The sequence below is a fragment of the Triturus cristatus genome, chromosome 2_2 (genome assembly GCF_964204655.1).
Source record: "Triturus cristatus chromosome 2_2, aTriCri1.1, whole genome shotgun sequence".
Classification (NCBI taxonomy): domain Eukaryota; kingdom Metazoa; phylum Chordata; class Amphibia; order Caudata; family Salamandridae; genus Triturus; species Triturus cristatus.
This window is the reverse complement of record NC_140582.1, coordinates 710,309,378-710,332,764: the sequence shown is the minus strand read 5'-3', so window position 1 is coordinate 710,332,764 and position 23,387 is coordinate 710,309,378. Positions and strand designations below refer to the sequence as shown.

General features: G+C 48.9%; 2 protein-coding genes across 5 annotated transcripts in view; one reads left to right on the top strand and one right to left on the bottom strand.

The window, feature by feature from the left end:
• CASP3 (caspase 3) overlaps positions 1-23,387 on the top strand; it is a 231,225-nt gene that overhangs the window by 74,829 nt on the left and 133,009 nt on the right. The window lies entirely within an intron of this gene.
• PRIMPOL (primase and DNA directed polymerase) overlaps positions 1-23,387 on the bottom strand; it is a 585,691-nt gene that overhangs the window by 557,197 nt on the left and 5,107 nt on the right. The window lies entirely within an intron of this gene.

The following is a 23,387-nucleotide window of genomic DNA, read 5'->3' as shown; positions in this document are numbered from 1 at the left end:
CGTTACTACAGTAGAATATAGTGATCAAGGTAAATCTTCATTTAGAGCTTCTCGCCATTCTTACTTTATATGTGGTCAGACGGCATATATGCGTCTGCCTCTGGATTGGGATGGTACCTGTTACATAGCATTCCTTCTGCCACCTGTTTTCCTAGCTCCCCCTGATTATTATCGGAATGTTCATTTAGTACACAATAGAGAGCGAAGAGATCTCCCAGTTGTCGATTATACTGAGACGGCATGGGACAAGTATGTAGATTTCAATAAAGGCATCTTTCCCTATATAGGTACAATATCAAATAGTAAGCTGATACGTAGACTAACCAAGACTCTCGAAGCTGTAGTAAACGAGACTATAGCCGCCCTAGGCAATCTGACAGAGGAACAATCAGTGATGAGAATTGTTGTTCTCCAGAATCGTCTTGTCCTTGACGTCATCCTGGCCGATAGGGGCGGAGCTTGCAGGGTCATCGGATCCAGCTGCTGCATATTCATACCAGAAAATTCGCCATCTGTATATAAAGCTATAACACGCCTTCATAAGATTGTGAGCCAGATACACGAGAATCCAGGCACTTGGACGTGGTCCGGGTGGTTTTGGAGTGTGATATCAGCCTGGGGATGGAGAGTTCTATCCTTCCTAGGTATTGGCCTTCTTATGCTCTTCAGTTGTTGTTTATGCCTGCAATGTGGACCAGCGATTTGTGGTCTGTGTGCCACATCATGCATTCCATATCAAGGTTCTCGTTCAAAATGCCGGAAGAAGAAGGAAGAAGAAATGATGCTCCATGAGCAAATCGATGGAATGATGAAGATTGATATCTCTTGAAGGGCAAGTAGGGGACAAGGAGGGAATGTGGAAATGTGGATTTTCCTGATCAGTTATGTCCCCTATCTTGGACCCCAACGGTTCTATGTGCATGTCACAAGTACATGTATGTTCCCTCCAGTTCCAGTTTCCAAAACGCAAACATATGTGCGTCCACCGTCAACATGTTCTCTGTCAGATCCGCCATCAATGGGCTGGATATTCGATTCCTAAGTATGAAAGGCCACCGACTTTATATGGCTAAGTTACTCCATTTTTACAGTCCAGGCAAGTAGGCCCGATTCTGTCCTCAAAGCCTCCCCTGCTCTCTGTCTCTGACAGCTTCAGCTTGAGCTCGCATCTGTATCCATGAACTTTGTCCTACTCCCTGTGCAGCTAACGGTGCCTGCCTCGGCCAGTTTCGCCTGCCTGCCAAGAAGCTGTATTTCACCTTCGAATTATCTACTTTGCTCTTCAGCCGATGCATTCCTGTCCAGTGATTTAGGTAAACATTTCCTTTAGCTCACAAGCAAAGGACTCGGCTTTTCCGTCCTCCTGCAAGTAATTCATAGCCCTGTTGCCATGGAAAGTTTTCTGCCCCTCGCATCTCATATAGACACTTAGACGCTTGTACACGCACACACAGTCAGTATAGAATAGATTCTGTCCGAGAGTCTTTTCTTGTGGATAACATAGTTCTCTAAACATAGGATGTTAGATATGATTTGGGATTAGGTTGACTTGACCCCCCAGACTTCTCGTCTCCACATGTAGAGCTAAATGTCAAGTCCCCTTCACCCCCTAGTTGCACGTCAATCACACGTCATGCTGCTGCGCGCGCATCTATGTTAAGTATTATCTTATAGATCCACCTATGCATGATAATCAGAGCCAATCATGTTTCTTTCTGCTCCTTATTACGCCTAGTTTCGATTACGTACCACTCTGTCATTTCTCTTATCAATTGTTACGCCTTTTGCATTCATTTCATTGTAATGTATGAGCTATAAAAGTTACTTCTTGTCAATAAAGTATTGTACTTCACTTCCTGAACCCTCGTGGTGACGGAACCTGAAGGCCGCCACTCGAGTCGGCCATTTTGGAATAAAGCCCATTCAGAAAATCTCTTATACCACGGATTCTGCCTCTTGTTATTTTGAGCTATTCTACTTTATTTCAGATTCAGTATGAAATTCAGTCAAGGTAAAAAGAATATTTACCACACCTTTACGAAACGACGACAATGACCTCATCCTTGGAAAGCCTTGCATTGTAGGCTCGTCACGTGGGATGCAGCTCTGTTTAGGCCGGAAACCGCGTTGGATGAGTCACAGTTCGCAGAATGACTGCTGCATACCGTTATTACAACAAACAACAAAACATGTTTTTAAGGGTGATCAGTGTTGAAATGGCTGGGGCCGGTTGGCCGGGATAGACGAGACGAGCAGCTTCCTCTCCCCTAGAGCTGCTTTCAGGGCTGGATGGGAATGACCGGCGCTTCCTGAGGCATCCACCCACCGATCCGCACGCTGAAGAGGCACACACATAACGTGAGTTGCAGGCGCAGAGACACTGCTTCTGGGTATATAGGCGGAACCCGATTAGAATGTTTCGCTACTTTCTGGTCATAAGTAGAACTGCTGCAAATGTTATTATTTTGGTCAACTTTTTGGAAGATTATGCTTTAAAATGAAACTCTGCTCTGTGAACGTATATCACTTGAAACCAATAGGTGGGCAAATGCTCTAGTGTTTCGCGTCTCTTGCTTTCTGTTTTGTAAGAATTAGCAAAAAATATAAAATGAAATATTTGGTGCCATTTAAAATACATGCCGGGCACTGGTAGGAGGCATCCTAATCTAATGGTTTTCTCTGTGACAATATTAGATTTTTTTCATTTTACATCTTTCTGCCAAGTACAGCCATTTCACTTTCTTTTTTTACAACTTTTTTTATTAGTTTTGAACAAACAGGCATGAAATGCATAACCGCCCACTGTAGGTACATTGCTATTGTATGGGAGTTCGACACCTTCCATCTCTATGTCCTGTCCGCATAGACCAAAGACTTGTGAAAATTATTTTGTCCATTGGCATCATCTCTTAACATGCTCCTGTGGGCATCCTCTGGACATTCTGCGTTGGCGTAGTAGTCTCACTGGTGGGCATGCCTTCCCAGTGTGTCCGTCGCAAAGCATGCTGCGAACAGAGTGAGACAGTTCGGGTGACTGAGTGAAGGTCTTCCCGCCTAACCCGTTCATAGAGTAGGTCAAAGAGACCATACCTATCTAACGTTGTAATCTAAAAATATCAAATTGTTAATGGAGACTATTTAGGATGCCCCGTAATACAAATTGATGTTGGCTATTCCTAATCCACCCGTAGAAAGCAATATTATGCACTTCATGGAGAATATTCACACTGGGCCTCCAACCCACAGGAAGGACTTCACAGAGGGTTGTAGTTTGTCGATGAGCAGTGAGGAAATTTCATACAGGTTATTTTGTAATACATCTAGTAGCTGTGGGAGAGTGATCATCATAAAAAGTGTGCTCTGTGGCAGAGAGCTTTAATTTGCTCTAGGTCTTCATATCCTTCATCGCCTGCCTAAAGAGAGGATCAGTGTTGAGTTTCCAGCACCTCTGCTGATTCCTTGCAATGTAGATGCCAAGATATTTGATGCCCATTTGAGCTCAGCCATGGCAGGAATATACTTACTGGTGACATATACTTTTTTCCAAGGTCAGAAGCCTCAGCATAAACCTGCAGCATCTCCATCATCTTGGAGACAGAGTGGTTTGGGTTCTACACATACTGGAGCATGTCCTCCTCGTTGAAGGCCATCAATCGATCAATCATAACATTTGTAGAGCGCACTACTTACCAGTGAGGGTCTCAAGGCGCTGGGGAAAGGGGGGAATGCTGCTACTGCTCAAAAAGCCAGGTCTTGAGGAGTCTTCTGAAGGTCAGCAGGTCTTGGGTCTGCTGTAGGTGGATGGGGAGGGTGTTCCAGGTCTTGGCGAGGTGAGAGAACGACCTGACGCCGGAGGTCGCTCTTCGGATGCGGGGGACTGTGGCGAGGGCGAGGTCGGCGGAGCGAAGCTGGCGGGTGGGGGTGTAGAAGCTGAGTCGTCTGTTGAGGTACGCTGGTCCGGTGTTGTGGAGTGCCTTTTGTGGGTGGGTGAGGAGCTTGAAGGTTATCCTCTTGTTGACGGGGAGCCTGTGCAGGTCTCTCAGGTGGGGTGTGACGTGGCTGCGGCGGGGGATGTCAAGGATCAGGCGTTTAGAGGCGTTCTGAATGCGTTGAAGTCGTTTCAGGACTTTGGCCGGGGCTCCTGCATAGAGGGCGTTTCCGTAGTCCAACCTGCTGCTGACGAGGGCCTGGGTGACCGTTCTTCTCATTTCGATGGGGATCCACTTGTAGATCTTGCGGAGCATGAGGAGGGTGTTGAAGCAGGAGGAAGAGACGGAATTGACCTGCTTCGTCATGGAGAGGGTGGAGTCGAGGATGACCCCTAGGTTGCGTGCGTGGTCGGTGGGTGTTGGGGCAGTTCCCAGTGCGGTCGACCACCAGGAGTCGTCCCAGGCTGAGGGGGTGGATCCGAGGAAGAGGACTTCCGTCTTGTCCGAGTTCAGCTTCAGTCGGCTGTTCTTCATCCACTCGGCTACGACTTTTATTCCTTCGTGGAGGTTGGTTTTGGCGGTGTGGGGGTCCTTGGTGAGGGAGAAGATCAGCTGGGTGTCATCGGCGTAAGAGATGATGTTGAGGTCATGCAGTCGGGCGACGTGGGCGAGCGGTGCCACGTAGATGTTAAACAGAGTTGTGCTGAGGGATGATTCCTGGGGTATGCCGCAGATGATCATACTGTGCTCGCCCTGGCTCTCCCTGTTGAACCACTTCCTCTGCGTTTTGGCAGCGGCTCCATTTCACAAGGGGCTTGACTACCAGATCACATTAAAGGAGTGACTAGGGTCACCCCTTCCATGTCAGAAGCTCGATAGGGAAGGGCTCCATTCACCCAAACCAGGATGCACGGGGAGCAATATACGATTCTAACATATATCCGAAAAAGCGGGTAAAAGTTAATTTGTTCCAGGACATGGAAAATGAACAGCCAGTGCACAGAATCAAAAGGCCCTCTTGAAGTCCAACACGACCGAGTCACTAGGTCCCCCCCAGACGGTTGGCACAGTCAAGCGCGAATTGTGGGTGTCAGAGAGTGGTGAGTCCAATCAATCAATCAATCAATCACGGCATTTGTAAAGCGCGCTACTCACCCGGGAGGGTCTCAAGGCGCTGGGGGAAGGGGAAATGTCACTGCTCGAACACCCAGGTCTTGAGCTGCTTCCTGAAGGAGAGATGGTCTTGGGTTCGCCGAAGGTGGGTGGGGAGGGAGTTCCAAGTCTTGGCTGCCAGGTAGGAGAAGGATCTTCCTCCGGCGGTGGCTCTGCGGATCCGTGGAACGGTGGTGAGGGCGTGGCTGGTCGATCGTAGCTGGCGGGTGGGCGTGTAGAAGGTCATGCGTTCGTTGAGGTACTTGGGGCCCAGGTCGTGGAGAGCCTTGTGTGCGTGGGTGAGGAGTCTGAACGTGATTCTCTTGCTGACGGGGAGCCAGTGCAGGTCTCTCAGGTGTCCGGTGATGTGGCTGTGTCGGGGGATGTCCAGGATGAGTCGTGCGGAGGCGTTCTGGATGCGTTGGAGTCTTTTTGAAGTTTGGCTGTGGTTCCGGCGTAGAGGGTGTTCCCGTAGTCCAGTCGGCTGGTGACGAGTGCTTGGGTGACGGTCTTCCTGGTTTCGGTGGGGATCCATCTGAAGATCTTGCGGAGCATGCACAGGTTGTTGAAGCACGAAGATGTGACGGCGTTGACTTGTCTGGTCATCGAGAGGGAGGAGTCCAGGATGAAGCCCAGGTTGCGTGCGTGGTCTGTTGGTTTGGGAGCGGTGCCCAGGGCCGGGGGCCACCAGGAGTCGTCCCAACGCTTTGGCATGAAACTCCTATGATCTCTGTCGGCTAGAGATTGGATAATAGCCAGCTGGTGGTTTGCCTGGATCTTAGCAAAAATTTTACTTTCAATGTTAATGAGGGAGATGGGTGGGTCGGAGGCATAATCCATCCAGGGCCCACATTGTTTTAAAATCACAGAGATGGTGGCGTCACACAAATCCTTTGGCAGTGTGCCAGATCGAAGCATGTCCTCAAAGTTTCAACCAATTCCGGACCAGACTGGAGGGAAGAAAAATTTGAAAGTATGCTATTGGCAGGCCATTAGGGCCTGGTGTTTTTACCAGAAGGCATTGCTTTAATCCCCTCCAGGATTTCTTTTTCCATTAATGGGCTGTCTAGCGTCTCTCTGTCCTCACTGGAGAGCCTAGGTATTATCAAGTCATTAACAATGGCATTCTCTTTTTCAGCTTTTAGAGGGTCCTAAGCTCTAGGGAGCTGTTTGTAATAGTGGGTGAATGTTGAGGGGATTTTTGGGGGCATCTGGTAAATTCCTAGTTCTGGCCAGAGATTGCTAGCATTACCCTTAGATTAACGTCTCTGTTGGCCAGCCGATATAATTGGTTTTACAGCCTTCTTATCAATTTAGTAGGTTCAAAACTGCCAGCCAATCCAGGCTACTTCAGTTGTGTCCACTAAGTTATTATTATTTAATTGCCCTCAGGCTTCTAAACAGGTTAATTTTCTTTTGCTCTTGCATCACTTGCTATCCTAGCTCAAATATCGCTTCCTTAAAACCTGCCACTTATTTCCTTGTATTCCATTCACAGTAAGGACATTGCCTGTCCTCTTATGACTGCTTTGTGTGAATTCCAAATTGTTGTGGCAGATGGGACAAAGCCCAGATTTATTTTGAATGCTCCCGCCGGAGGAAGTCAGAGAACCCCCATCTCTCGGCCACCGCGGGTTCAAAAGCCACATCACTCCTGGACCGGTATCAAAGCAACCAATAACGCGCTGTACTGGAAAGTGGTCTGATAGGCTTCGAGGGAGAATGCTAGGGCTCAGGACCATGTTCTTGTCAACTAGTGGGAGTAGGAAATGATCCAGTCTAGAGAGAAGTATGTGTGTGCCCATACCTGAGGAAATCGCAATATCTATGAGTCGCACCGTCCCAGTGAACGTGTCCATTTGGACAACCATGACTCTTTACTCTGTACCTTTGACTCTGGGCATCCATATGAGTGTCCAGGACTTCATTCAAGTTCACTACAAGTGTGGCCATGCCCAGAGGGATCAAGAGCAGTAACTGTGTGATTGCTCTAACCATAAGTGGAGGGAGATATTCATTAATTATTAACCATTTCTCTTCCCCCAGGAGAAATGATATGCCTGCAAGCCTGCCTACGTTGTCCGTGCAAACTGAACCATCAGTAAAGGGGAATGTTTTTTGTAGCAGTATTGCCCTTGCGCCCTTTTGATCCTTTGGTGAAGCTTTATTGGTAGACTCAAGTGAACCTGTGTCGGCTTAAGAAAGGCAGATGGTGCCCAACAAGTGTGTTTCCTACAGGAGTAGCACTTTATGCACCGGTCTTTTAACATATTGAAGTATGGTGCCCTTTTGATTTTGTTTTGATGTTAAACATGATTAGCTTACACATGCCCTGAATTAAGGAAATCATGGGTAGGAGCAGGAAAGGTGAGTGGTGGTGTATGTGTATTAGAGTGTCTACCCAACCACCTGAAAACCATGCTCACTGAAGTTGGTCAGGAATTTTTATGGTTAAGTCTTCTCCAGTCCCTTATGTATCCCCACCATTCGGAGGCTATTCCACTTAACCTGCCTTCCACATCTTCCGCTCTCTTCTCTATTTGTGAGTTCTTGAGTGCCAAGTAGGACTCACTGCTTTTAATTCTTGTAGCATATCTTCTCCCATGGAAATTTGGTTCTCCGACTCGATTACACACTTTGCCAGTTTCTTCAAGTCCTGGAGTAGAAGGGAGATTTCTACACCCACGCAACTGATTTTGACCTCCAGAGTTATGCGAGTGCCACAGATCTCCTGGAAGACCTTTTCTGGGGGTGATGAGGGACTAATCCGGGTCGGTGGCACCACTCTAGACTCCTACTGGCATCTGCTTCTGGTCCTCCGTTAGGTTGGAGAATTTTCAAATTCCACTTAGTTGTACCTGTGACCGCCGCATCTTGTCAAAGTTCAGGTGGCAAATGGAGGGGAGGGTGCCCTCACTGGTGAGCAGAGGGCAGTTTAGCAGTGCTCAGACGTTGGTGCACAGTCATCAGGGCTCGCACCCCCTTGGGGGGAGTGGGGAGGGCCTGTGGGAGACCCAGTCTTCCCAGATGCCCCCTACAATTTCCCCCAGCTGCTCTCCCACCGGACCGCTCATACAATGTCCCTTCAAATTTTACATAGCTCAACAGAAGCAGGCCTGTCTACCAGAGAGCAGACCAGTCTCTTCACATCTGTTGGGACTCCACACCTTTTTGGAGGAGGTAAGCCAGGAAAGTCCTCTGACCTGGGCGTTCTGCTCACTCTCCAGAACGGAGCAGGTCAGCCCCCTGCCATACCTCTGACCGGGGGTCTCCCACATTCCTCTTCTGCGGCTTAGAAAGATTGGCAAAAGGGGGCCCTCCTCAGGCGAGTTGTCCTCATTCCCTCCGCTGGATACTCTTGGTGATTCCAAGATGGTCAGCATCTAACCGCACCAACTCAATGTTCTTCCGAGTCATCGGGGCACAATAGTACACAAATGGCGGGGGACACACTCGCTTGCTGCCAGTAACCTTCACCACCAGTCCTCACCTGTTTGTCGGTCCCAGGCCTCCCTTGTATAGGCCACAAGTATGACCTGTCCAGGTTGCCACTGCCACATTCCCCCCTGGAACTGTGGCTTGCTACTGGTTCGGTGTGGCCCCCAAAACATCTGCCACACTGGTCAGACCTCAGTCTTGGGGCAGACCCTGCTACCTCCCATCGGCTATCTATATTGCTGGCTGGTGGCTCAGGTGGACTTCTGTGCCGTGCCATGTGGGCAGCAACCACAGGAATGGGTCAGATACCTGCCAGTGCCTGGCAATACTCTAAATCTCGCTCTGTTCTTCTGCCCCCCCACTGTGGGCCCTAAGTTACCTTTGGATTTCTGCAGGTTCAGACGGGCTGGCCAGGATTTAGTCAAATGCTGGGGAGGAGTGAGCGCTTGTAGATTGCGACTGCCATCATGGTGGTGAAGCCGCTGCTGGCTCCACCCACTTCACCTTCATTTCATATTCCAAAATATGATTGAGCCAGGACCGAAATACCCTTGGGTGTGGATTCCCTCACTACACTTTTCATCTGAGGATTCGAAGTTTGTTTTATTTCTTGAATCGGGGTTTATAACTTTTATGATCTAAAGCCCACGGTTGTTAACTGACTAATTCTCTAGTCTAACTGATTATATCCTCTGTAACTAAACCGTGACTAATTTATGGCTTCGTGTGCATTATCCACCAGGTTACAGGTGTGAATGCGGTTATTGAACTTTGCTCATTTCTGTGTCTTCGATTTCAAACGAGTCCACTTGTGCATCCACATCCAGTCATGTTGTTGTTCAGTGCCATAATCTATACGTCCAGTTTGTCTATGTGAGTGTTTGACGTCCACGTGAGGCGATGTGCTGGTGACCAACATATACTGTTAGTCTTATTGGTCTTCTTTGTAATCCATTTTTTAATAAGTCAGCAGTATATTAAAACTACTGGAGCTATTAAAAACGCCATACACGTAATTCTGAATTTCCCTTCATTTGATCTAGTGAAGCAATTCATTTAGCTCTTCTCCAACCACATACTGCAACATTAGTTCCACATACTGCAACATTAGTTGTGCTCTCAAAATTAGCAACATGTTGGCTGTCGTTACCTTTGTCACCGTGACGTATGCTACCTCTGCATTACCATTTTCTTCATTTGTATGCTTTCTGCAGACTAATCGTAAAAATGTTTTTGTTTGAATCTGTTTAGTTGTTTTTTTCTTTATAGCAAAAGAACAAAGCAAATATCTGCAATACAGTACAGCTTACATGCAGATTGTGGCTATTACATTCATGTCACTTTCATATGTTATTATCAAAATATTAATAAATGTCTCTGCATACATCAGTGTTGCCTCCTATTTTGCGCCTCATACAAGTTTGATATTTTGCAGGCTAGTGACTGCCGACTGCACGATCTGCCAAATAAATGTCAGTGAATGTACCATAGAGAGAGCTGCTAACTCGGGAGGTGGAAAACAATGTTGGGGACAACTAAAACATAACTGGGATTGTATGTTCTACGTAACATGGTGCCACCCACGAGTCGGGTCGACCCTCCCCTGCACCCCACAATAATAGTCGAAGGTGTACTTCCACATCTCAGCTTGTAAGATCTATTGATTTTACGTTCGGTAAACCACAATCAGGCGTATCATTTCTGCTTTTGTATTTGCGGTGGATCACGGCAAAGCCCTCACAATTCCTATTCTTGTCTGGTGTAGCATCGGCCCAGTATCCGGGGTTACGTCTTTTTCCTGTAGCTCTTGCACTATCGTGTCCCAGTGTGTAGCAATTGGTGTTTTACGCAATCCTAGCCCATCCTCTCTATGCAGCGCAACACTTTCTGCTTTGGCCCATAGAATAATGGGGGGTTCTAGGGATCGCCACCTTTTAGTAATCAATCGTTTGGCTACTATTAGCCCCAAAGCAATGAAGCGGGAAGTCACCTTTTGGCTCTTGGTTCTACTATAAATGTGAAGAATGCAGGCTTCCCAGCATAAGGGTACAGTGCGGTCTGTGTAGTGATTTAGAGAGGCTACCACTGATTCCCAGTTCTCCCTCAAATGTGAGCAGCTCCATACCATGTGGAGCAGATCCGCATCGATTACGTGGCAATGCAGGCAGCCAACATATGTGCGATTGTAATATTTATTGAGCTACCCAGGAGTGAGACATGCTCACTGTGTTATAAAGTATTGTATTAGGTGAAAACGCATGTTACCCGGAACACTATTTGGTCCATCGAGCACTTTGTTCCAGTCAGAATCGGAAAAGGGACCCTGAAGGTCTCTCTCCCAACTCACCAACTCATGCGTAAGGGAAGTAGCGCTATCACTGTGTGATGACTAAGGGAGGCGGTGGACCTCCTAATTAGGTGACATCCCTGCCCCATGACATGCAAGTATTAAATAGTTGTGTGTTGGGGGCTCTCTTGACATGTCACCCCAATGTTTGTTCAATGCTAATATTATTGTGTGGTGTATGAGTAGCTGTCATGGCTGAAGTCCATTACTCTCTGCTAGGGAGGTAAACAACATAAGACTGCCTTCATGGTATAATCACCTGTGTCATGAATCCCGGGCTCCTTCAAGTGTCGCAGTTCATGGGTCGTGAAAGTTGTGGGTCCGCTGGATATACCCAGCAATGGTAGTGCAGGAGCGTATGGTTTTGTGTCTTGCGTAATGAACACACTCCTGCGATAGTATCTGTATGCTACATTAAGCAGTAATTGCGCTGGAGCTCTCTGCCTGCTACATGGGTGGAATAATGTGAGAAGAGCTTGATGAGATGAGGGCGGTGAATATGTTGCTGTGTCCGATAGATAGCGCTCAGAGAACCACAGAGCCACCCATTGCAGTTGTGCTGCAAGATAGTATTGTTCTAAACTGGGTAACGCAAGCCCTCCCTGATTCGTCAAGTGGTAGAGTTTCCGGAGGGCAACTCTACTGAGGGATGTTCCCAGATGAATCCCCTCATCACCCCCTCTAGAATTCGGGAAAAAGCTGGAGATATGTATAGGGTTATGTTGGTGATAAACAAAACAAAAAACATACAGGAGCCACGGCAAAACCTCCATTTTAACCAAGGCCACTCGGCCCATTACCATCAGAGGAAGTGCGCTCCAAAATGATATTTGAGAGTGAATTCACCACCCTACCCAAGTTACCAATTTAACAAGTCGTCTTATTAATGGTAAACTCGCACCCCCAGCTAGTGAAAGGTATCCGTCTGCCACTCTATGCTATCATCATTGAGTGTGTATTGTGGTTTGGGACATGTCTTGTCAAATGGAAATAGGCAGGACTTGGCTGTGTTTACTTTTAACCCAGACAGGACTGCGAAGTCTCCCAGGATGTGCGCCACTATCTCCGGGATTGAGTGAACATCTTTGAGATATATGAGGAGATCATCCACATATATAGAGATCATATGCTCACCATCACCTAGCATACTAATTGTTTCATGTTACGATTGAAGTTAGTTATGTCTAAGATAAAAATCACCTCAGTGGGTTTGATTAAGTCTTTGCCTAGGTTTCTTTTCTGCATCTTGCCACTAGTGGGCGCTTTTCCTTCTTACAATGACGGCATGAAATTAACTAGTGGAATTCTTTTAATGGCTTGTCAAAAGCAAACTTAAGAAGAATGCGTATAAGCCGCTGATTTCTGGCACTAGATGCCCAAACTGAAAAAATAATCAGACTTCATGAGGTATAAATGCCTAGGACTGGTCCAAGTATTTGCTTGCTCTAAGTAATTAAGGGCAATGTCGTCCTACACCTCACAGTGGAAATCGAAGGGAAATACTAAAGTCTGTGATCAATACACTCGGTATAAAACAATGTAACAAATATATCAAAGAAATTCATAGTTGTAGAAAATAGCGCAATTGTGACTCACATTCAGACTATTCCAAATATCTGTCATTTTGTATTTCTAGCTTTAACATTAAACACGCTCAAGTACCATAAAATGAAGCATAAAGAAAAAAAAATAGTGGAAGGAATGTGGTTAATGCAAACCCATGCATGGTTAACTTTCACTTTTTACTGGTGAAACGAGATCAAATTGAAGGAATTGTGCGTCACTCACCATTCACTTAGCTCGTGTTTAAGAAACACAGGAAAGTAAATAAAACTCTGCAATGGAAATTGTACTCTGATCCTTTGAGAACATGAGATGGCAGGTCAGTTGTGGTTGAATAACCCAAGTACAGAATTTCTAAGAAAACGCCTCGAAGTGTGAGTCTAGAAAGACTGGGGAAACTGATTACATGAGCATTCGCTATGACGACATTCCATTCTTTTCTGGTTTCTATGGTCCCAGCAATAAGCTTCCTAAAGTTACCTGATACCAAGGCACCATATGTGCAAAACCTAAAATATAAGGTAAAGAAACACTTATGCCTAGTCTTTCTTACTTGGGACAGAAGATTTTATTTAACATGGTGTGTTGAGAGAACACAATACATAGATTGCAAAAACTCACACAGATTACAAGAATGCCTTCATGATTAAAACCTGTTTCTTACTGCAACATTTATTTCTAGCACTCGGATTCCCAAATGCTGCAAGTAGAGTGAGCCAACATGGAGCAATGAAGAGTGATTGATTAAACTTCAAACTGCCAACATCGGGATCTTAAGTGATCGTGATAGTCTAAGTACGCCAGCCAACTCTAAGGATTTGCAGACATTTTTTATAGCACTGCTTTCAGGGTCCGACTTGAGTGAAGAAAAGAGACAGTTATGTACTCTTGGTAAGCCTGTCTGAATAACGAGGAGGGACAAAGAACAGCCGCACCATTGTCCCTGTAATGTGCTTTCCCAACAGAGTGATTTCATCCTTATACATCACAGATGTCTCGTTACTCTAGAAGAATATGATCTGGTTATACTAGATGGTGATTGTTCCTCAGCCATCACTTGATCTCCACTGATATTTGATGATTGTTTGGAGCATTTACACGATAGCCTGAAATACCTCATCAGTGTCCTCATGCTCATTCATTTTGGTAGTGATTAAAATGACTTTTACCAACACCTTTTTGTAAAAAAAAAAAAAACTTGCCTTTATCACTTCATAGACCTCTGCTTGCTCACAAATCTAACTTCTACCGTGACAAGTGACAAAATAGTGCCTCTCATGTTAGATTTGCCTGAACTTCAGAATTATGAAAATAGAAGCGAGGGGGGAGGAGCCTAGCGCGCAACCAAGATGGCCGCGTAGGTGCGAGGCTCCCGAGGACCTCCGCGACCTCCTGCATAAATCCTGACCGAATCCTGTCCTGAATGAGGGGACTGAGTTTGTGAACCCGAGCTGAGGTGACGCCCGTTTTCCTTTTTTCAATCGGACTTCGGACACCGGCGGGAGCACCGATTGAGGTTTGCGGCCTTCTCCACACCGGCCCCCCGTACTGGAGTAGCGGGGCGATCCGGCGACAAAGCGTATAACAGCGGCGGGCAAGGCTGGGTGACTCGCGTGCCCCGCGCTTTCGCTTTTGCGCCCTCCCTGCTGCCAGGCGAGGTAGGGTTGCGGAGCGGTGTGCGGTGCTGGGGCCTCGTTGGGGTGCCCTGCCGTCCCGCCGGCCGCGATCCGTCCTGAGGAGCGGTGGTCGCCCCCCCCCCCCCCGGAGCCCTTGAACGGGATTGTCTACCCCCTTTCTGAGGAGATTGGCTCGATTTGGGGACTGCGACCATGGCCACAAAACAAGATGGCGACCGGGCCAAGGTGAAGTCGACCCGTCGTGGCACGGCCCATCAATCCAATAACATGGACCGCTACACCCTCCAGAAGGGATCTCCAGAGGCGCTGCGTAGGTCCCCCACGGGCCCGACCGATGCTCCTGCTCTGCCCACGGACCTGACCCTCCGGGACGTCATGGGCGCCATAGCCGAGATGAAGGCCTCGGTGGACCAGCGCTTTGACACTCTGGCGCAGAAGATCGACTCGGTCCTCGTGGACGTGGGCCTCGTGCGAGCCGATCTGTCTAAAACAAATGACCGGGTCGATTCTTTGGCCCACTCTACCTCGGGCCTCACAACTGACGTGGCGGCCCTCCAACAGGAGGTGCGCAGGCTTGGCCAGGCGAGCGCCATGATGAATCGTCGACTGGAGGATTCCGAGGGTCGGGCCCGGAGAAACAACGTCCGCATCATCGGGGTGCCGGAGGGACGAGAGGCAGAGGCAGCGGATCTGTTTGTGGAGGACCTGGTCCTCACCCATCTACAGCCTCGGGGGCTGAGCAAATTCTTTGCAGTGGAACGGGCCCATAGGGTCCCCGGGGGTAGGCCTAAGATCGGCGCCCCTCCGAGGCCTCTCATCGCCCGGATCTTCAATTTTAGGGACAGAGACGCTATCCTGCAGACTTCTAGGCTCCAAGGGCCAGTCAGACTTGACAACATGGATATTAATTTCTATCCTGACTTTACTCCGGCGGTCCAAAAACAGAGACTGAGCTTCCTGGGTGCCAAACGTCGCCTACGGGACCTGAATCTCAAATATTCGATGCTTTTTCCAGCTAAGCTGAGGGTGGAGGTAGATGGCCGCACGCACTTTTTTGATCGTCCCGAGGCGGCCGGGGACTGGCTGGACACTTTGCCCGGAGATCGGGGCCGGGGGGGCGAGGGGGGAGCGGTTGGTGGGGAGGGTCCGCCGGATCAGGACTAAGGGACTAATGGTAGGCCTTGCTCCGGACTGGGTTATTGTCACCATTGATTGTTAGGGTAAGTTCCCCTCCTGTGGGGGTCGTGTGGGGTCTCTTGGGGGATCTCCCTCCTCCTCTGGGGGACTAGTTAGTTTTCTTCTATGGGGCGACAGGCACACTGCACTTTGGGGGGGCTGTTTGGGCTCATGCAGGGGTGCAGGGTGGGGGGAGTTCTGTGGGGATGGGCGGGTTGGGGTGGGGTGTGTTTCGTTTCTACCGCAAGGCAAACCCTTTATTGTATTGGTGTTTTTGAGATGCTCTCGGGGGGACAAATGATGGCTTCTGTATGTGATGGGGGGTAGGGACCTGACTTTGTTGTCCTGGAACGTTAACGGACTGGGGGATAGGATTAAGCGGGGTGTGGTCCTGCAGTATCTGAAACGGATTTCGCCTGATGTGGTCTTTTTGCAGGAGACACACCTTATTGGTAACTCCTTTTGTGCCATGAATCGACGGGGTTATCGTTTGGTGGCCCATTCGGGCTTTACATCAGGCTCACGAGGGGTGGGCATTATGATCAAGACCTCGCTCCCGCTAGAAATAGACGAGGTGCGCCATGATGAGAGGGGACGCTACACTGTTTTGGTGGGGAGAATGGAGGGCAAAGTAGTCGTCTTTGTCTCAGTGTACGTCCCACCGGGGTTACAGTCCACCACCTTTGCGGACCTGGGGCGCCTCCTTCTTGACCTTCCGGGGGGGCTTCTGGTGGTTGGGGGGGACTTCAACGCGGTGGTTTCTGGGACTATGGATCGTTATCCCCCTAGGGACCTCCCCCGGGCACAGGCGTGGCTGTCGGGCCTTTTGGACACACTGGGATTGGTGGACTGCTGGCGTTTAAAGCATCCCACTCAGCTGCAGTACACCTTCCATTCGGGTGCCCATGGTAGCCTTTCGCGGCTTGACCATATCCTTGTCCCTGCGGCCTATGCCGGGAGAGTGGGGGAGGTGCGCCATCTGGCGAGGGGCATTTCAGATCACTCCTCACTCCTGTTGCACTTTGATGTCTTCCCGAGGGGGGAGGGCAGGGTAGCGCCAATCAATGCTTGGTACCTGCGCGACCCCACTATTCGCGCTGACTTGATTAAATCCTTGCAACGGTATTTTGAGGAGAATGTGGGGTCAGTCCTGTCGGCTATCTCCCTGTGGGAGGCTTTCAAGACAGTGCTTAGAGGGGAGGCCCTCTCCTTTATTTCCCATGCCCGGAGGCGCGCACAGGAGGAGGTGACCCGGGTGGAGGCCGAAATTACTGAATTGGAGGGTGATTTGGGGAGTGAGGTGACTGACGCTGCCCTTCACGTTCTGCACCTTAAGCAGGCGGCCTATAGGGCCCTCGTCACGGAGGCGGCCAGGGGCCTCGGCAGAGAGCAACAGGGGCGATTGTATGATGTGGGTGATAAGGCGGGCAAGTTGATTGCGTGGTTGGATAAGAAGGAGAGAGCTAGTCGTGTGGTCCCGTTGATTGAGAGGACGGATGGCGTGCGTGTTACTGAGCCGGAAGGCATTGTTTCTTGCTTCGCGGATTATTTCCGCGACGTATATTCCCCGGTTTCTCCCTGCTTGGAGGAGGATTCCCATGCCCTGCTGCGTGACATCGCGCTACCCTCCCTTTCTGTGGAGGACAGGGAGTTGCTGGATGCCGCCCCCACCTCGGACGAAATCGCCCTCGCCATCCGCTCGGTCGCTTCTGGCAAGGCCATGGGCCCGAACGGCATTCCTATCGAGTTATACAAGCTGCGACCGGATGTACTGGCACCCCACCTCCGCGCAATGTTCCTTGCGGCCCGCTCGCGGGGCTCCCTCCCGCCGGACCAGCGTCTGGCTACCATCGTGGTCATCCACAAGGAGGGGAGACCACGAGACCGGGTCACATCCTATCGGCCTATCTCGCTCTTGAATGCGGAGCCTAAAATCCTCGCCAAGGTGCTCGCCAACCGGCTGGTCGGCGTGGTGGGCGATCTGGTCCACCAAGACCAGTCCGGCTTTATTCCCCATCGCAATACGGCTCTTAACCTGCGACGCCTACACGGCGTGCTAGCGCGTGTTCCGTTCGTGCGGGAGCCGGCCATCTTGGCGTCTTTGGACGCCACTATGGCGTTCGACACACTCGAGTGGCCGTACATCTGGGCGATGCTGGCGAAATTTGGCTTTGGGCCGGGATTCATCAGCTGGGTCAAACTGTTGTACTCGGACCCACTTGCGCAGGTGGTGGTGAATGGTCGAGTCTCGGCCCCATTCGTGCTGGGACGGGGCACGCGACAGGGTTGCCCCCTGTCGCCGCTCCTGTTCGCACTGGCCTTGGAACCCCTGGCAGAGTGGCTGCGGTGGCACCCTTCTATCCGAGGTCTCCGTTGGACCCCCGAGTATGAGGACCGCGTGTCCCTCTATGCAGACGACATCCTTTTGTACTTAGCCTCCCCGCGCAAATCACTGATTGTCCTGGTTGATGTTCTGCGCTCTTTTGGCCGCAATTCAGGCCTTGTCATCAACTGGGCCAAATCCTGTGTCTATGTGCTTTCCGGAGAGGCTCCTGTCCTCCCGCGGGGCTGTCCGATCCAGATTGCCTCGCAGGGATTTCGATACTTGGGTGTCTACATTACGCTGGACCCGGTGGCCCGCTACGAGCGAAATTTGCTTCCCCCCCTCCAGCGCTTGAAGGAGGATGTCGCGCGCTGGCGGCGCTTGCCGCTTTCGCCGCTCGGCCGGGCGGCGTTGTTCAAGATGATGTCACTGCCGCGCTTTCTGTACGCCCTCCAGAACACTATGGACTTGGTCCCAGCGCGCTACTTCCGTGAAGTGGAAGGTTTACAGCGCCGCCTGTTCTGGGACGGGAGGCCGCGTATAGCCTTGGCAAAGTTGACGCTCCCGTGGTACGACGGAGGGATTGCCCTCCCGGATATTAAACGGTATTACTGGGCCTCCCAGTTAGCTGCAATTAATCATGGCCTCTATGGGCCCGCCCTAAACCCGGCATTTGAAATGGACAAGATGCTCCTGCCCGGTGGCGACTACAATCGAGCGCTCTACGCTAGCGTGCCTGACTCCCGCTTGACGGGACCCACGCGTGTCATGGTGCGAGTATGGCACGCGGCTAATGCAGCTATGGGCTGGAAGGACCGTTTGACCCGGGCGTCACCGCTGTATGCGTCTGAGAGGTTGGGCTCTCTGTGGACCTCGAAGGGCTTTGAGCAGTGGGACACGATAGGCATTAGTACTGTGGGAGATCTCTGGACGAGGGGAGGATTCAAAACATTCGAGACGCTGCAGGCGGAGTTTCAGCTGCGGGGCAGTGAATACTTTCGGTACCTGCAGGTCCGTCACGCACTGGGCTCCGTCTTCCCAGACGCGGCCTCCATCCCGGTGTCCTCCCCCCTGGAGGATCGAGTGCTAGATGGCCATGTTCCGGACAGCACGATCTCCCTCATTTACAAGAAATTGATAAATGATCGCTCGGGCTTACTGACTGGCCTCCGCGAGGCCTGGGTTGCCGATGGGCTGGAGCTGGACGACGAGGACTGGATTTCCGCGGTGGCCTCTCCGAAGGAGGTGGCCATCCCGGCTCGCCTTCGCTTCGTCCAGCTTAAGATACTCCACCGGGTGTACATGACGGGGCCAGGGCTTCTGCGTATGGGCTATGCCGGGGACGGATTGTGTAAGCGTGGGTGTGGTGCTTCAGCGACTTTTTTACACATTCTGTGGGAATGTCCGAGGGTGGAGCGATTCTGGCGTGGTGTGCATGAGGTCCTGCGAGCGGTTACGCATGTCGCGCTGTTGCCTGAAGCGAGGAGATGTTTGCTGAATGTGTGGGAACCGACCGATTACTCGGTTCCGCAGACGCGATGGGTGACTCTGGGCTATATGGTGGCTAAACGTGACGTTGCACAGCTGTGGGGATCCCAGAGGCCCCCGGCGGTGTCGGCCTGGAAAGAACACATGGATTGGTGCATGTTCCGAGAAAAGGTGGTGTATGTGGCGCGGGGTAAGCCTGGGGCATGGGTGAAGATATGGGGCCCCTGGAACGCCTACCGCGGGGGTATCTGCGAGCCGCCGTTGTTGCCTCCCGCTTCACCAGCTCCATCCCCCTAGTTTGCTCCCTCCCTCAGTCCCGGGCACAGTGTTCTCCCAGTCCCGGACCTGTTTCCCTTCCCCTCTCGGGGGTTTTTTGTGGATGGTTTGGGGTCCCCCATTTGAGGAGCACGTGTTGCCACTTTCGATCGTGGGTTGCCTTGCGGGTGTGTGTTTTTTATGTTGTTGTGTTGTAGAAAATGAAACCGTATTGTGGGCTCAGAGCCATATGGCCCGCGTTGTTGATACCTCCTGCCTTAGTGTCTATGCAAAGCCAAGTGCCTCATTGTATGTATGTCATTTGCTATCGTCAATTTAGCGGCCGGCCGGAAGGTTGTAGGCCCATACCTGTATACATTTGAGATTGCAATAAACGGTTTAAAAAAAAAAAAAAAAAAAAAAAAAGAAAATAGAAGCGAGGGGTCGTTTTGCAAAATGTAGTGTCGAAGAGCTTAGTTCTTTTTTTTTTTTTAATTTTGATGTAGGGTGGTGACCATTAGAAGTTTGGGATATTTTCATTGGTTTTAAATGTTGCTCCAAGATATTTTTTCTACTTGTCTGCTAACCACAAATAATCAATTATCCGAGGTCTCTATGTTTAACCTAACTCTGCCATCCAGCTTAGTGGTTCCTCTGTTTTGTATCCTCATAAATTAATTTCGATACGCAGGTGTGCACCAGTTCACAGCTTACATTTCATGAAGTTGCGTATACCGCATAACTTTGCCTATGGGCAGAGTTTACCGACATACGTTTTTGCAGGTGAATTTCCCTAGTAATAGATTTTTTTGGGATATTTTGTTTCGAACCCCTACTTTTTGCACAGATTTATACCCACTTTATTTTAAAAGTTCAATTTTGTGTAGTTGATGAAGTAAACAAAAGTACTGGCATGAGAGCAGGTGACATTGACAGCTTCTAACTCCTGATTGTAGATTGAAGCCTGAATCTTTGCCCCTAACAAAAGTTTTCAGGCTATTTGGGATAAACATTTTTTCCCATTCCTGAAATATTCTGAGCTATGGTTCCTGCAACTGCTCTGTCTGTTGCTTTTGGTCTTGACTTTCTAATGTTTTTTTAAAAATCCGATAGGTGCTTCTAAAATGTAATGCAGTGTCTCGCTTCCTTCCCCCTCTCAATACTAGCACCAATCTCTATTCTTTCTCGTTCCTCTGTCTCCTACTCTTTCTCCCCCTCCTCCTCATCACTTACAATTGGATCTCTAGGATTAGGGCTTTTATTAAATGACTGATTTCTCTGCTTTCTGATTTGGTAATGAAGCAGTGTTGTTACTATGTTTTACCAATAAGTCCAGGCTCTATTCATATAGCCATTATTATTGCATATTATTTTACACCTCATCACGAGGTACAAGAATAAGTCCATTATCTGTTTTATAGGAGTTCTCTTTCCTGATGCTTAGATCTTCCTGAGTTTTAATTCTCAATAAAATATTTTGTAATGAAAAGATCCATGCCCTTTAGCAATCACGAATCATGTATTTTATGAAGGGGATCTGCATGTCCTCATTCAGGTTGCCACCTTCACCTACAGCCTCTGCATCATTTTCTCAGTTTCATTATGTGCCTCAACCATCACTTCAGGATAGGACTTTTCACTATGTTAGAAAGTGTCAGTCTTTCTGTCATGTACTCAAGTGCATTTCTGTTGGCAATTTCAGGCATTGTCCTTCTAAAATCCCTAATGATGTCTGTTCGGTTTGTTACATGAATATGGTCTCTAAACCATTGCATCTTTTCCTCCTCCATTAAGACTCCTATGTTTTTGGAGTATCCTCTGTGTTCGTGTCTACCACCACTGTGCCTTTGATTCATATCTTGAATCCTTGGTTCTTGCTTTAACTTCTTAACTAATGCCTTGCTCACGGGGCTGTTCATTTATGTGCTTGTGCCCTACACAGAGGAGTTATAACGCTGATATTGCCTGGTACATCTTACTCCTGAGATGCACTGATATTACAATATTTACCTTACCCCCATGGGCATGTTGTAATGCTTCTTGTCTTTTTGAAAGGCTTGTGCCGATGCTTCTTCCATAGTCTTCCCCCATCGAGGCAAATTGTGCAGTCATGCTAGATCCTTAGCATCAAATCGGCTGTCAGCAACAGCCCACTTACAGCTTCTGTTTAGCTTATATTTGGACTCTTTGAACTGGGCCTGGGCTTGTCTGGGCGAAGTCTGTCTTGAGTCTCTTACTTAGTTCCTGGGCTTTTACTGTTTCCCCCTTGTTATCAGCATTCGTTCACAACTAGAATAGAACAGAGTTCAGAAATGTTTGTTCAGCATCACCCTATTCCCTTTGACATCATCATACCTTTCTCTTCCTTTGTTGCCGCTAGTTGTCATACATTCTGCCAACAAAGTGTCAACAACTTCAAAATACTAGAGTACTTAGTTAAGCTATTGTATTGGAGTTTAGAGTATATAGATGTGTCTTTTGTATTCACTGAAGCATAGCGGGTGACTTGAATGTCATTCAAAAAAAATAAACCCAGCATTATTTAATTGCCTTATCAAATTACTACTACAAGTGAATTCGACATACTTGCAACATCTGTTGTATTTCAAAATCTTGTAAATCTAAGGGAATTCTTCAGCAGAGGGTCTACTGTAAAAAAAAAAACAAAGTGGTATAATGCTTGAGTTGATCTCAGCCACTGGCGATCTCTCAGGGCCACATTCCAGGCCATCGCTTTTTCATCCACTTTGCCATTATAAACACAAACCCAACTTATGCAAATCAGTCTTGGTCCTGCTCCAATAGGAACACTCCAGCCTGAACTGCCAGGCCAGGTCCCCCCAGATGAGATCACCAGCAACCCAGACCAGTTTCCACCTACTTGGGCCTCACCAATGAGGTATTGCTTGACTCCTATGGCACAGTGAGCATGGAACCTGCGTCTGGGCATATCCATGGCACTTGGGGCATCTGCTACAAGAATAACAAGCTGATGGATGAAATGCTTGAATTAAACTCAGCCAGTGGTGATTGCGCCAGGCAGTATTCTAGACCTTCGGCCACTGTGCCTCTCTAAATGAGACCTGCCTTCTGCAAATCAGCCTTGCTACTCCTTCAATAGGAACTGTACAGCTTGAAGGGCCAGACTGCGTCTGATCTAAGCTGGCATGGTGGGGACAAATGATGGATTGGGATGCAGCCGTGGCTGAGATTCTATCATTCCATCAATCACTGTTCTGTTTTTCATTATGATGCCTTAAGTGCCCAGATGTGGGTCCTCTGCTCACTCTGCTAATAGGACCAAGCTGCACCGGACCGACTGAAGTGTCCCAAATAGGCTGAAACAGGTCTTGGGTTGCTTTTGTCTTGGTTGAGGGAGGATCTGGAATGAGATGAGATGAAGTGAGATTAGGCACAAGTAGGTTAAGTTACTGTAAGCAGGTGGAGGAGTAGATCGCAGAGCATTGAAAGCATTCGAACACACAGTGGCGGCTCCTTCGCTAAGGCGGAGGAGCGTCGCCCCTCTGCCATAAAGCAGCAAAAGAAAGGAAAAAATAAAATGAGAATAACATTCTGTTATTATCATTGCATTTTGTCCTCCTGCTGCAGCATCTTGCGTGAGGGGACGGGGTGGGGCTGCAGAGCAGGGGTGGAGTGGTAGAACACTCCTAAGCGTGCAATAAACCCCTCCCATCCCCAACCCACTGCTGCTTCCAAGCTGCAGCCACGACTCTGAAATACAAAGAGAGAATCAAGCATCGATTGCTTTGATATACAACCCGATTACCTAAATATGTTAACCTTTACTGTATTTTTCCATCTACATTTGGCGTAAATTATGAAAAAAGTTTGAATTCTTCTAGGACTACTCGCGACTGTAAGCCTTAATGCTTGTGTAAATTCTTGGGAAAAGTTAGTTTGCACATGCTTTTTTTTTTTTTTTTTAAAGCTTCGAGCCTAGAGGCAAGTAAGCTTATTTTCTTTGCAGTATGGGAGAGCTGGGCAAAATACGTAGCTGCCTGAGCAGAAATCTTTTGGGGTGCATGGTTCGGCGGCATGCAAGGACGTGGTTACATATA